The sequence below is a fragment of the Gossypium arboreum genome, chromosome 4 (assembly GCF_025698485.1).
Source record: "Gossypium arboreum isolate Shixiya-1 chromosome 4, ASM2569848v2, whole genome shotgun sequence".
Lineage (NCBI taxonomy): Eukaryota > Viridiplantae > Streptophyta > Magnoliopsida > Malvales > Malvaceae > Gossypium > Gossypium arboreum.
In genome coordinates this window covers 45384648-45396861 of record NC_069073.1, presented here as the reverse complement: position 1 = coordinate 45396861, position 12214 = coordinate 45384648, and the positions used below count along the sequence as shown (strand labels likewise).

Below are 12214 nucleotides of genomic sequence, written 5' to 3'. Positions count from 1 at the left end.
GTGCGTATTTATATATATATCTCCGATCGAACAATTATATGGAGGGTGTGTCTTCATCGAGTGGAGTATGGACAGCGGAAAGAGTAAGTACCTTGAGTTCGTGGCTAATAGATACTATGTTCATGCTCGGGGTTGAGTCGGTAAGTTTTAAATCTATGTGATGATTTCAATTGCATGATTGTTGCGGAAATGAAATGATGAATGGAAATTGCTTCAAATATCCTATTGAATAGTATATGAAATGTAAATGTATGACTTGGTATGACATTGATCCGAAAGGTCTAAGGAACTATGGTAGTTCGGTATGGTCGAACGCGGGCCTTGTTTCATTATTTCATTTTATGATAATTTTAGTAACGGATGGTTGTGAAATGCTTATGACTTATCGAGTTATAAACTCACTCGGTGTTTTCTTGTCACCCATTTTAGGTCTCTTGGACTCGTATTGTTTGCGTGCTTTCGGAACCGTCGTTGAAGTCATCACACCGGCTGGAAATCTTTTGGTATTGTCTTCGTAGTTGAACTAGGAGAACATTTGGCATGTATAGGCTATTTTGTTTTGTTGAATTTGGGTTGAAAACTTTAAGCCATGCGAAAATGGCCTATGTGGTCGGTTGAGTGTGAATCTAAAACCTATAGGCACGAGCCTTAGAAACCTTAATTTTGATAAGGTGGCCATAGTTTGTATTATGTATGATGAAATAGTTGGCCATGGAAGAATTATGAAATAGTCATTGTTTGCTTTAGTAACAGATGCTGCCAGCAGCAGTGAGGTGAGATGGAAAAATCACTAAAAATAGTAGAAGTAGAATTAAATAGTGAATAAATTATGAAATTGAACCATGATGAATCTATTTTCATATGGACGAAACGAAACGACCATATGAGCTGTATTTTAAGGGATAATCAGGTTTTTGCGAAACAGGGCCAGAACGGTTTCTGGAGCCCCTACTCCGAATTTGAAAATTTACTATAAATTAACCAGATATAATTAGAAGTCATGCTCTATATGTACAGATTCCCTTGTGAGTCTAGTTTCTCTAGAAACAAACTGCATAAGTGTTGGAGCCCTGTACAGGAAGATATCCAAGTCGTAGTGCACAAAGGTCAGTGTAGTCGAACCCTGAAATAGGGGAGACTTTAACTAATAAACTGTACTAATTGGCTCGACCAAAAATTCTAGAAAAAAATGTATAGATGGAATTTTGAGTCTAGTTTCAGGGAAAATTTACAAAACTGATTTTCGAGTTCTAGAACTCGAGATATGATTTTTAAGAGGACAGTGACGCAGTTAGCTAGCCTGCCTGGAACAGAAATTAAATATTTCCAAGAGAGAAATAAGGGAAGTAAGCCCGGTAACACCACGTGGTCAAATCCGGTGACGGTCACGGGTTTGAGGTGTTACAGAACCTGTAACCAGAGTGGTAACCCATGGTGAGGGCATCTTCTCAAGAGGTCCTTGTATCTCTCCCATGCATCGTAGAGTGTTTCTAAGTCCATTTGCAAGAAAGAAGAGATATCATTACGTAATTTGTCTGTTTTAGCCGGTGAAAAATATTTCAATACAAAACTTTTCAAACATTTGTTCCCAAGTAGTGATTGATCCTCGTGGCAACGAGTTCAACCACTGTTTAGCCTTATTCCTCAATGAAAAGAGAAACAACCGAAGGCGAATGGCATTATCAGAAACGCCATTGATTTTAAAAGTGTAGCAAAACTCTAAGAAATTTGCCAAGTGAGTGTTGGGATCCTCGTCCTGCAAACCATCAAACTGAACAAATTGCTGTATCATTTGAATTATGTTAGGTTTTAGTTCAAAAGTATTTATAGCTACAGCAGGTCTAACTATGCTCTATTCAGTTTCTATTAAAGAAGGTTTAGCATAATCATACATAGTGTATGGAGCAGGATTCTGATTTACTGCAATCGCAAGAGGTAGAGGATTTTCTTGGTTTTCAGCCATCTCTTCGGTAGTGGTTGAAGTATCATCCTCATGCTCTTCCTCTGTGTATCGTAAGCTTCACCTTATTTCTCTTCGATTTCTGTGAATAGTGTGATCGAGCTCACTATCAAATAGTAACTGTCCTGACAGGTTTCTTCTGGTCATAAACTAGAAAATCTCTCAGAAGAAAATAAATGAAGAATTAGAAAAGAAAATAAAAATTTAAATTGTAATAAAAGTAAAATGGCTAAAGTAATAAAAATCGAGTGTTCCTAATATCTTAGTTCCCTGGCAACGGCACCAAAAACTTGATACGTGATATTCGTGACAGGTTTTAAAGATTTATGAAAGAATCATTCTTGATACTAACTTATTATCACGATTAAGGCAAGTGTACCTATCGAACAGTAGTATAGTTCAATAAGACCAGATTGTCGAACCCAAAGGAACTACGAATACTAGTATTTACTTCCTTTTTATTATCTTGCCTAAAAATTAAGAGGTTTGGTTATCTAAACTAATTATTAACTAAGAATGCACAGAAAGAAAATTTGGGAAAATACTTTTGGGAAAATTCGATTGATTAAGACAATACCTAAGGAAAAATCCACCTAGACTTCAGTTGTTATTTGACTCTGAATCAGACGATTTATTCATTTGACTTGATCCGTAAAAATCCCTAAGTTATATTATTATCTCTCTCGAGACTAATAATGTCTAACCCTAGGTTGAATAATTGAATTATCTTTCTAATTAACATCCTAGAATTGCATTAACTCGATCTATGGATTCCCTTATTAGGTTTCACCCTAATTCGGCAAAATCTTATCACCCTATCTCTAGGTGTGCAATCAACTCTGCTTAATTATGACAAATTTACTATTAGACAGGGTCTGTTCCTCCTCTGAATAAGAGCTTAACATGAATTAATATCCTGGAATATCAAAACAAGAATTAAGAATACATAATTAAGAATAAGTCAAATATTTATCACACAATTCAGATAATAATAACAAGATCCATCTTAGGTTTCATTCCCCTTAGGTATTTAGAGGGTTTAGTTCATACTTATGAAAGAAAACATCTCAAAAGCATAAAGATAACAAAACATAAGAAAACCCAAAACTCCTGAAGGAACTTGAAGGGAGATCTTCAGTCTTGATGATGAATCCAACTTCTAAGATGGATCAATCAGCTTTCCTTGAGTACTTCCTTGCTTCCTACCCTCCGTCCCCCTTCTAAGTGCCTCCTCAGGTGTTTAAATAGGCTTTAGAATGCCTAAGAGCCCCCCAAATTGGCCTTTTATGAATAGGGTTATACTTAGGCTCGGCAAGGACACGCCCGTGTGCGATTACTCTAGCTCGTGGTCAAGGTTGTTGAACAGGCACGGGCTAGTAATATACCAGTGTAAGTCATGCTTCAATCCTACCAAAGGGAGATGGCCATGTGACACGCCCGTGTGAGAAAGTCCAGGTCGTGTTGATTTCCCACGTGGGTCCATTTTCTCCGTTTTCGACTTGTTTCTTGCTCTTTTTACTCTCCTATGCTCTCCTAAGTATAAAACAAGAAATTAAAGGATTAGGAGCTTCAAATTCACTAAATCTAAGGAGAAACCATTCATAAATAGGCTAAGCATGGGATAAAAATATGTATAAATTACGGTTTATCAGGGCCTAGGGGTAAAATGGTCATTTTGTCAAAGTCTAAGGGCAAAATGGTCATTTTACCAAAGATATGAATTTTCTATTTCTTAATTTTATTTAGTGACTAAATAAGTGCATTTTTCGATTATAGATCAAGAATCACCAAATCCAAACTTAGACAGAGGGAAAGCCATGCAAATCGATTAAATCGTCTAGTCGCCACATTTTATAGTCCGAGGTAAGTTGTATGTAAATAATACAACTAAAATGTTAATGTATGTGTTGAATTGTACTTGAATTTAATATAATATGAATTGCTTGATTGTGGAATTGAGAAAGCATGATGGTAATAGAGATAGTAGAGTTCCCATTTGAACCTAGGAAATAAATCGAATATTCATGCCATAACTTATGGGTTATTGTGAGCTAGTGTAAGACATGTCTGGGACATGCATCGACCATATCATGAGAGCCAGTGTAAGACCACGTCTGAGACATGGTATCGGAATTGAGACGAGTGCTAGTGTAAGACATGTCTAGGGCATGCATCGGCCTCAAGACGTAAGTCAGTGTAAGACATGTCTGGGACATGCATTGGCTACAAGATGTGTTAGTGTAAGACCATGTCTGGGACATGGCATTGGCACCTTACCCCATGTTTGAATCTTAATGAATATCTAATAGTGTTCCAAATGGTTCAACAATGAATGTTATGATTTCAAGTTAACGAAGAAAGTATAACTGTGTTGTGAGTGGTACTGTAACACCCTGAATTTGGGCCTAGAAGTTTTGGGCCTTGAGCATGGAAGCGGTTGAAGGCAGGTTATAATATTTTGTTGTGCGTGTAAATTTCGTTAATGAAGGGTTGTTTTAGTGGTTAAGTGTGTTGAGAAGTGTTGGAAAAGTCCTAGGTTCAAATCTGGACTCTAGCAAAAATTTTGGTTTAAGGTGAATCAAACCCTAGGTGTAGTAGGTAGGCCTTAAGAATATTGTTGGAGAAATTGTGACACAAAAAACCTTATGGCTTAGTGGCAAGTGGCGTGTGGAGCATTTAAGGAGAGGCATGGGTTCGAATCCCATGGCAAGCAAAGAGCATTTATTTTACTAACAGGGGGCGGCAAGAGTTGGTGTTGAATTTAAACTCTGATGTTGGAGGGATCCCACATCGGGAAGCTAACATAAGAGTGGATGGGAAGCTGGCTTTAAATAGAGAGAACCATGAGGAGAGTAAAGGTACCTTTCTTGGCTGATCCCTTTCACTTTATGGCGTGCTCGTTTGGGTTGGGCGTCGGCTAAGAGTGCTCGGAGCGTGGATTAACTCCAGTCTCCAATCAGGTGTGTATTTATCACTACTCTTGTTGTAGGATGGCTCCTTCGGGCCGCGATGGGCCAAAAGGGGCCATGTGGGCCTAATGGGCCTACGGGCCCAATTGGATTAAGTTGTTTGATTGTGTAGTAAATATTGGACTAGGCTAGGTGAATCTCATATTTGTGGCTAGATTTGGGCTAAAAGGGCCACACGAGCGTGTGGGCCCATTTGGGTCGAGAAGGGCTTTAGGCCCATTCGTATTGTTATCCATGTTTAGAATACTTTAGTTTACCAATTACTGAAATGCCCTCGACTTGTAAAATTACCAAAGTACTCCCGATTTACAGAATTACCATTTTACCCTCGATTTATAGAATTACCGTTTTACCCTCGATTTACAAAATTACCGTTTTACCATCAGTTTACGGAATTACTATTTTACCCTCAATTTATAGAATTACCGTTTTACCCTCGATTTGTAAAATTACCGTTTTACCCTCGATTTGTAAAATTACCGTTTTACCCTTGATTTACAGAATTATTGGTTTACCTTCAGTTTACAAAATTATCGTTTTACCCTCGATTTACAGAATTACCGTTTTACCCTTGATTGTGAAATTACTGAAATACCACTGTAGGGTAGAATTTTCGAAATACCCCTTTAGGGTAGAATTACTGAAATACCCTTATAGGATAGAATTACCAAAATACCCCTGTAGGGTAGAATTATCGAAATACCCTTATAGGGTAGAAATACCGAAATACCCCTGTAGGGTAGAATTACCGAGATACCCTTGTGGGGTAAAATTACCATTTTGCCCCTAGGGTGTTAAATGACTGTTTTGCCCTTGTGGGCAAGTGACTGACTTGGACTGTGTGTTTGACGGATTTGATTGTGAATATATATTGGTGATATGAATGACTTGACTGTGATTGTTTGATTCAAATATGGGCATGACATTCTGCATACATGACATGTTGCATAGGTTGGGATTCTGTATGGAGGAAGCGTTCTGGTGGCTATGCCACAAATATCTGTTCTGGTGGCTTTGTCACAATATCTGTATTTGGTGACTCTGTCACAATATCTGTTGACCGATCGATGGCTAAGTGCCGATCATGCTACCGAAGGCTGTGTGCCGTTGTTGTGGGCTTCGTGTCGATTATAGACTCGTTATTAATGGCTCTGTGCCAACCTAAATATGGCTTTGTGCCATCTTGACTATGGCTTCGTGCCAAATGTATTTACCTGTAGCTATGTGCCTAACATATTTGTTAACGACTCTGTGTCGATCATATTTACCGAAGGCTGTGCGCCAGTTATATTACCGTCACTGATGGCTATGTGCCGAAGTTATTACAGTTATCTATGGCTTTGTGCCACGTATTCTGTTAGGTGGGTTTGCCACATTATTCGATTCGGTGGCTCGCCACAATATCTCAGATCTAGTGACTCACACGATATTCTTCTCCGCGACCATGCTGCAAATTCTGTGGTGTGTAGCGGATGGGTGGGTCGAGTTGTCTCCCCACATGGTGTAAGGTTGGTACGGGGGTGTATACGGCTGGATTGGGTTGGGATTGCATTCACATTCTGATTCTGATTCTGTCACGTAATTCTGATTCTGATTCTGATTCTGTTACTAATATTGATTCTGATTCTGATTCTGTTACTGATTCTGATTCTGATTCTCATTTTGGTTCCAATTCTGATAATGTTTCTTATTCTGTAATGGGCTAAGGTCCATCTGGTACTGTCTGTTGTAATGGGCTAAGACCCGATTGGTACTGAAATTGTAAGTAAGGTGGGGCGTAATTTTAATTCTTTTAGATGACCGATTCCTTTTTTATAGTAGGGATTTCACATCGAGTTTTAGTAAACTCACCCCGTTTATTAACCTTTCAGCCAATTTCCAGCCTTAGATGGATCGGGGTTGCTAGGGGCTCGGAGAAAGCCATACACACTGTTTATGTTACAGTTTTGATTATTACCTTTAAATTATTTTATGTGGGTTGTAGTAAAGCCATTGTAATTTTCTGGATTTCAAATTTGGAATTTTATTTATTGTTCTTATAATTGCTAGTATTAGAACACGATTTTCCAAAGCAACTATCGTTATTCAAAACATCTCAGAATCGCAATTGTTTTTAAAGTAAGTTTCGCAACTACCAAGATTTTTACAAAGTTGTTAAGAATGTTATTCAATTGAGGTTTTCTAACAAGGTTTAAAAAGGGTATAAGTTTTTAATTATTAAGAAAGGTTTTTAATGGAAACATGGTTTTTGAAAAACACTTCAATGTGACACGCCAAGTTCGAGCCAAACTTCCAGGCCGGGTTTGGGGTGTTACATTTAGTGGTATCAAAGCTAAGTTGCAACAACTGGGCTGTGGATTGGGTTTTGAAAGGTTGAATTTTAGAAAATTATTTTCAACTACGTGGTCTGTTTGAAGTATTTCTCTTAAAAAGTGTGGCACACTGAGTCTCCGGCGTCGAATCCGTAAGTCTGCTGAATACTTTTGTCTGTTTAGAAATTGAAATACTGCAGATTCCTTAGATATTGGTCTAAATTTAAATTTGGTATTTATTTTAAATGGATGTGATGTTTGGATATAGAAATTGTATAAATGCGTGATAAATATGTGGCTGCTTCTGTGAATAAGTGTTGTTTGTATGAGATGTTTCAAGTTCTAGTTGAAGTGTGATAGTGATAGTAGGATCAGAGTGCGCAGCGGTAGCGTAGTGGGGTAAATGTTATACGACTACCCTGTTAGATGGAAATTTCGAGGAAGAAATTTCTTTAAGGGAGGTAGAGTTGTAACACCCTGAATTTGGGCCTAGAAGTTTTGGGCCTTGAGCATGGGAGCGGTTGAAGGCAGGTTATAATATTTTGTTGTGCATGTAAATTTCGTTAATGAAGGCTTGTTTTAGTGGTTAAGTGTGTTGAGAAGTGTTGGAGAAGTCCTAGGTTCAAATTTGGACTCTAGCAAAAATTTTGGTTTAAGGTGAATCAAACCCTAAGTGTAGTAGGTAGGCCTTAAGAATATTGTTGGAGAAATTGTGACACAAAAAACCTTATGGCTTAGTGGCAAGTGGCGTGTGGAGCATTTAAGGGGAGGCATGGGTTCGAATCCCATGGCAAGCAAAGAGCATTTATTTTACTAACAGGGGGCGGCAAGAGTTGGTGTTGAATTTAAACTCGATGTTGGAGGATCCCACATCGGAAGCTAACACAAGAGTGGATGGGAAGTCGGCTTTAAATAGAGAGAACCATGAGGAGAGTAAAGGTACCTTTCTTGGTCGATCCTTTTCGCTTTATGGCGTGCTCATTTGGGTTGGGCGTCGGCTAAGAGTGCTCGGGCGTGGATTAACTTCAGTCTCAATCGGTGTGTATTTATCACTACTCTTGTTGTAGGATGGCTACTTGGCCGATGATGGGCGAAAGGGGCCATAATGGGCCTAATGGCCTACGGGCCCAATTGGATTAAGTTGTTTGATTGTGTAGTAAATATTGGACTAGGCTAGGTGAATCTCATATTTGTGGCTAGATTTGGGCTAAAAGGGCCACACGAGCGTGTGGGCCCATTTAATGAGAAGGGCTTTAGGCCCATTCGTATTGTTATCTATGTTTAGAATACTTTAGTTTACCAATTACTTGAAATGCCCTCGACTTGTAAAATTACCAAAGTACTCCGATTTACTGAATTACCGCTTTTACCCTCGATTCTGAATTACCATTTTACCCTCGGTTCTGTAATTCTTGTTTTACCTCGATTTATAGAATTACTGTTTTACCCTCGATTTGTAAAATTACCGTTTTACCCTCGATTTGTAAAATTACTGTTTTACCCTTGATTTACAGAATTACTGGTTTACCCTCAGTTTACAAAATTATCGTTTTACCCTCGATTTATAGAATTACCGTTTTACCCTTGATTGTGAAATTACTGAAATACCCCTGTAGGGTAGAATTTCCGAAATACCCCTATAGGGTAGAATTACCGAAATACCCTTATAGGATAGAATTACCAAAATACCCCTATAGGGTAGAATTATCGAAATACCCTTGTAGGGTAGAAATACCGAAATACCCCTGTAGGGTAGAATTACCGAGATACCCTTGTGGGGTAAAATTACCATTTTGCCCCTAGGGTGTTAATGACTGCTTTTGCCCTTGTGGGCAAGTGGTGACTTGACCGTGTGTTTGACGGATTTGATTGTGAATATATGTTGGTGATATGAATGACTTGACTGTGATTGTTTGATTCAAATATGGGCATGACATTCTGCATACATGACATGTTGCATAGGTTGGGATTTTGTACGGAGGAAGCGTTCTGGTGGCTATGCCACAAATATCTGTTCTGGTGGCTCTGCCACAATATTTGTATTTGGTGACTCTGTCACAATATCTGTTGACCGATCGATAGCTAAGTGCCGATCACGCTACCGAAGGCTGTGTGCCGTTGTTGTGGGCTTCGTGCCGATTATAGACCCGTTATTAATGGCTCTGTGCCAACCTAAATATGGCTTTGTGCCATCTTGACTATGGCTTCGTGCCAAACGTATTTACCTGTAGCTATGTGCCTAACATATTTGTTGACGACTGTGTCGATCATATTTACCGAAGGTCAGTCGCCAGCTTATATTACCATCACTAATGGCTATGTGCCGAAGTTATTACAGTTATCTATGGCTTTGTGCCACGTATTCTGTTAGGTGGGTTTTCCACATTATCTGATTCTGGTGGCTCTGCCACAATATCTGTATCTAGTGACCTGTCCACGATATTCGCTCTGCGCACCATGCTGCAAATTCGTGGTGTGTAGCGGATGGGTGGGTCGAGTTGTCTCCCACATGGTGTAAAGTTGGTACGGGGTGTATACCGGATTGGGTTGGGATTGCATTCACATTCGATTCGATTCGATTCGTCACGTAATTCGATTCGATTTTGATTCATTACTAATATTGATTTTGATTTTGATTCATTCGATTCGATTCGATTCTCATTTTGGTTCCAATTCGATAATGTTTCTTATTCGTAAAGGGCTAAGGTCCATCTGGTGTCAGTCGTTGTAATGGGCTAAGACCCGATTGGTACTGAAATTGTAAGAAAGGTCAGGGCGTAATTTTAATTCTTTTAGATGACTGATCGTTCTTTTTATAGTAGGGATTTCACAGTGAGTTTTCGTAAACTCACCCGCTTATTAACCTTTCGTAATTTCGTGCTTAGATGGATGAGGGTTGCTAGGGGCTCTGAGGAAGCCACACACACTTGCTTATGTTACGCTTTGATTATTACCTTTAAATTATTTTATGTAGGTTGTAGTAAAGCCGTTGTAATTTTCTGGATTTCAAATTTGGAATTTTATTTATTGTTCTTATAATTGCTAGTATTAGAACACGATTTTCCAAAGCAACTCATCGTTATTCAAAACATCTCGTAACCGCAATTGTTTTTAAAGTAAGTTTCAAACTACCAAGATTTTTACAAAGTTGTTAAGAATGTTATTCAGCTGAGGTTTTCTAACAAGGTTTAAAAAGGGTATAAGTTTTTAATTATTAAGAAGGGTTTTTAATGGAAACATGGTTTTCGAAAAACACTTCAATGTGACACGCCAAGTTTGAGCCAAACTTCCAGGCCGGGTTTGGGGTGTTACAGGTACAGGTACCTGTTTGGTATATATAGAATATGAGCCTAATTTTATGATATACAATGTGTACTGAATATTGATGAGTAAGTTTTACTTATGCCTAATTGTATATTATAAACTTGTTGAGGAATGGTAAAGTTATGTTGTAAACTTATTTATGTGCCACTTACTAAGCTTTATGCTTACTCCCTCTCCTTTTCCATTTTCTTATCTAGCTCAAGGATCAACGGAAGTCAGAGATATCGATCACACTATCAATCAAAGCATTTGATATAGTTTGATTTATATTTTTGAATATGGCATGTATAGGGAACTAGACTTGTGTTTTGTGTCATTAACAATTTGGCCAAATGTGTTGGGTTGGGATAAATCTCTCATTTTTATAAGCCTTGAATGATGGCTAATATTCATTTTGATTTATATATAAAGATGTTATTTTCATAGATGAGTAAAATGCACACATGGAATGTTTTTTATTGTGGTTGATTTGGTTGCATGAGATAGCCTTGTATTGGCTTTGGTTGCCAATGTGTAGGTTGTGTAAGTAAGGGTGGCAAATAGGCTTGGTAAATAGCCTTATATTGTCCACACAGGTAGAAACACAAGTATGTGTCTAGGCTGTGTGTGACACACGGTCTGCCTTATGGACGTGTGGTCTGACCGTGTGTCCCCTGTACGTGAAAATCTCAAGTCAGTATGCATGGTAGTAAACACACGGGCAGAGACACGACCGTGTGTCTCAGCGTGTGATAGACACAACCTAGCACATGGGCATGTGCCTTGGCCGTGTGTCTTTTTGGGGATGTTGACTACAGAAATAGAATACCCATGTTTTTGCACACAGGCTAGGACACGGGCGTGTCATGGCTGTGTGAAGGACACGAGCCAGGCACACAGGCATGTGTCAGGCCGTGTGAAAACCCCTGTAGGGGTGCATTTAAAATTATTTCCACATGAGTGGAGGACACGGGCGTGTCCCTGTATTACTTAGGCCGTGTGAGCCACATGGTCCATCACAAGACCAAGTCAAAATGGCCACACGGGTATGTTTCCCTTCCACATAGGCGTGTGCCTTATTTCAAAGTCAAATTTTCTATAGATGGTTTAAGGATCCAGGTTGATCCCGAACAGTTTTCAATGGTCGATTAGGGCCTCGTAGGTCCATAACAAGAGGTTTAAAGTAGAAATTGAAAATGTTTTAAATTAGACCGTGTCTAGGTGACTTGTAAACATTTGGGTGCATGAGATCGAGTTAGGTAATGCCTCATATTTCGATCTAGCGTGGGTTATGGGTATGGGGTGTTACAGTAGGTCCCTCCCTCTCAACACACACTTTTTAGTTTCTCTTTTTTAGGGTCGTTTACATGGTACAAGTACATCTAATTGGGATTGACATGGACTAAGTGCTGCATCATCTTCTTAGAATGGCCATGGAATTCTTCTTGGCAATCTAACTAACATTTTGCCATGACAATATTTCACTTCCTTCATTTTCCTACTCTTTTCTCTCTTCTCTTCTTCGTCCTACACTTGTTGCAAACCACAACCAACACCTTTCTTCTCCAATAGTAAAAGTAATAAATAATAACATTTATAGCACAATCCAAGTTTTGTTATGCAATGTTCTAAAAATATCCTAAAAATGTAGACATATCTACTTAATTACA

The 12214-nt window shown here is 38.7% G+C and overlaps 1 non-coding gene across 1 annotated transcript; it reads left to right on the top strand.

Moving 5' to 3' along the window:
- Positions 1-1426: 1426 nt before the first annotated feature.
- On the top strand, positions 1427-1533 carry LOC128292364 (small nucleolar RNA R71). Its single transcript, XR_008282348.1, has one exon. It is a non-coding gene; the product is annotated as a small nucleolar RNA R71 (small nucleolar RNA).
- The last annotated feature ends 10681 nt before the right edge of the window (positions 1534-12214 follow it).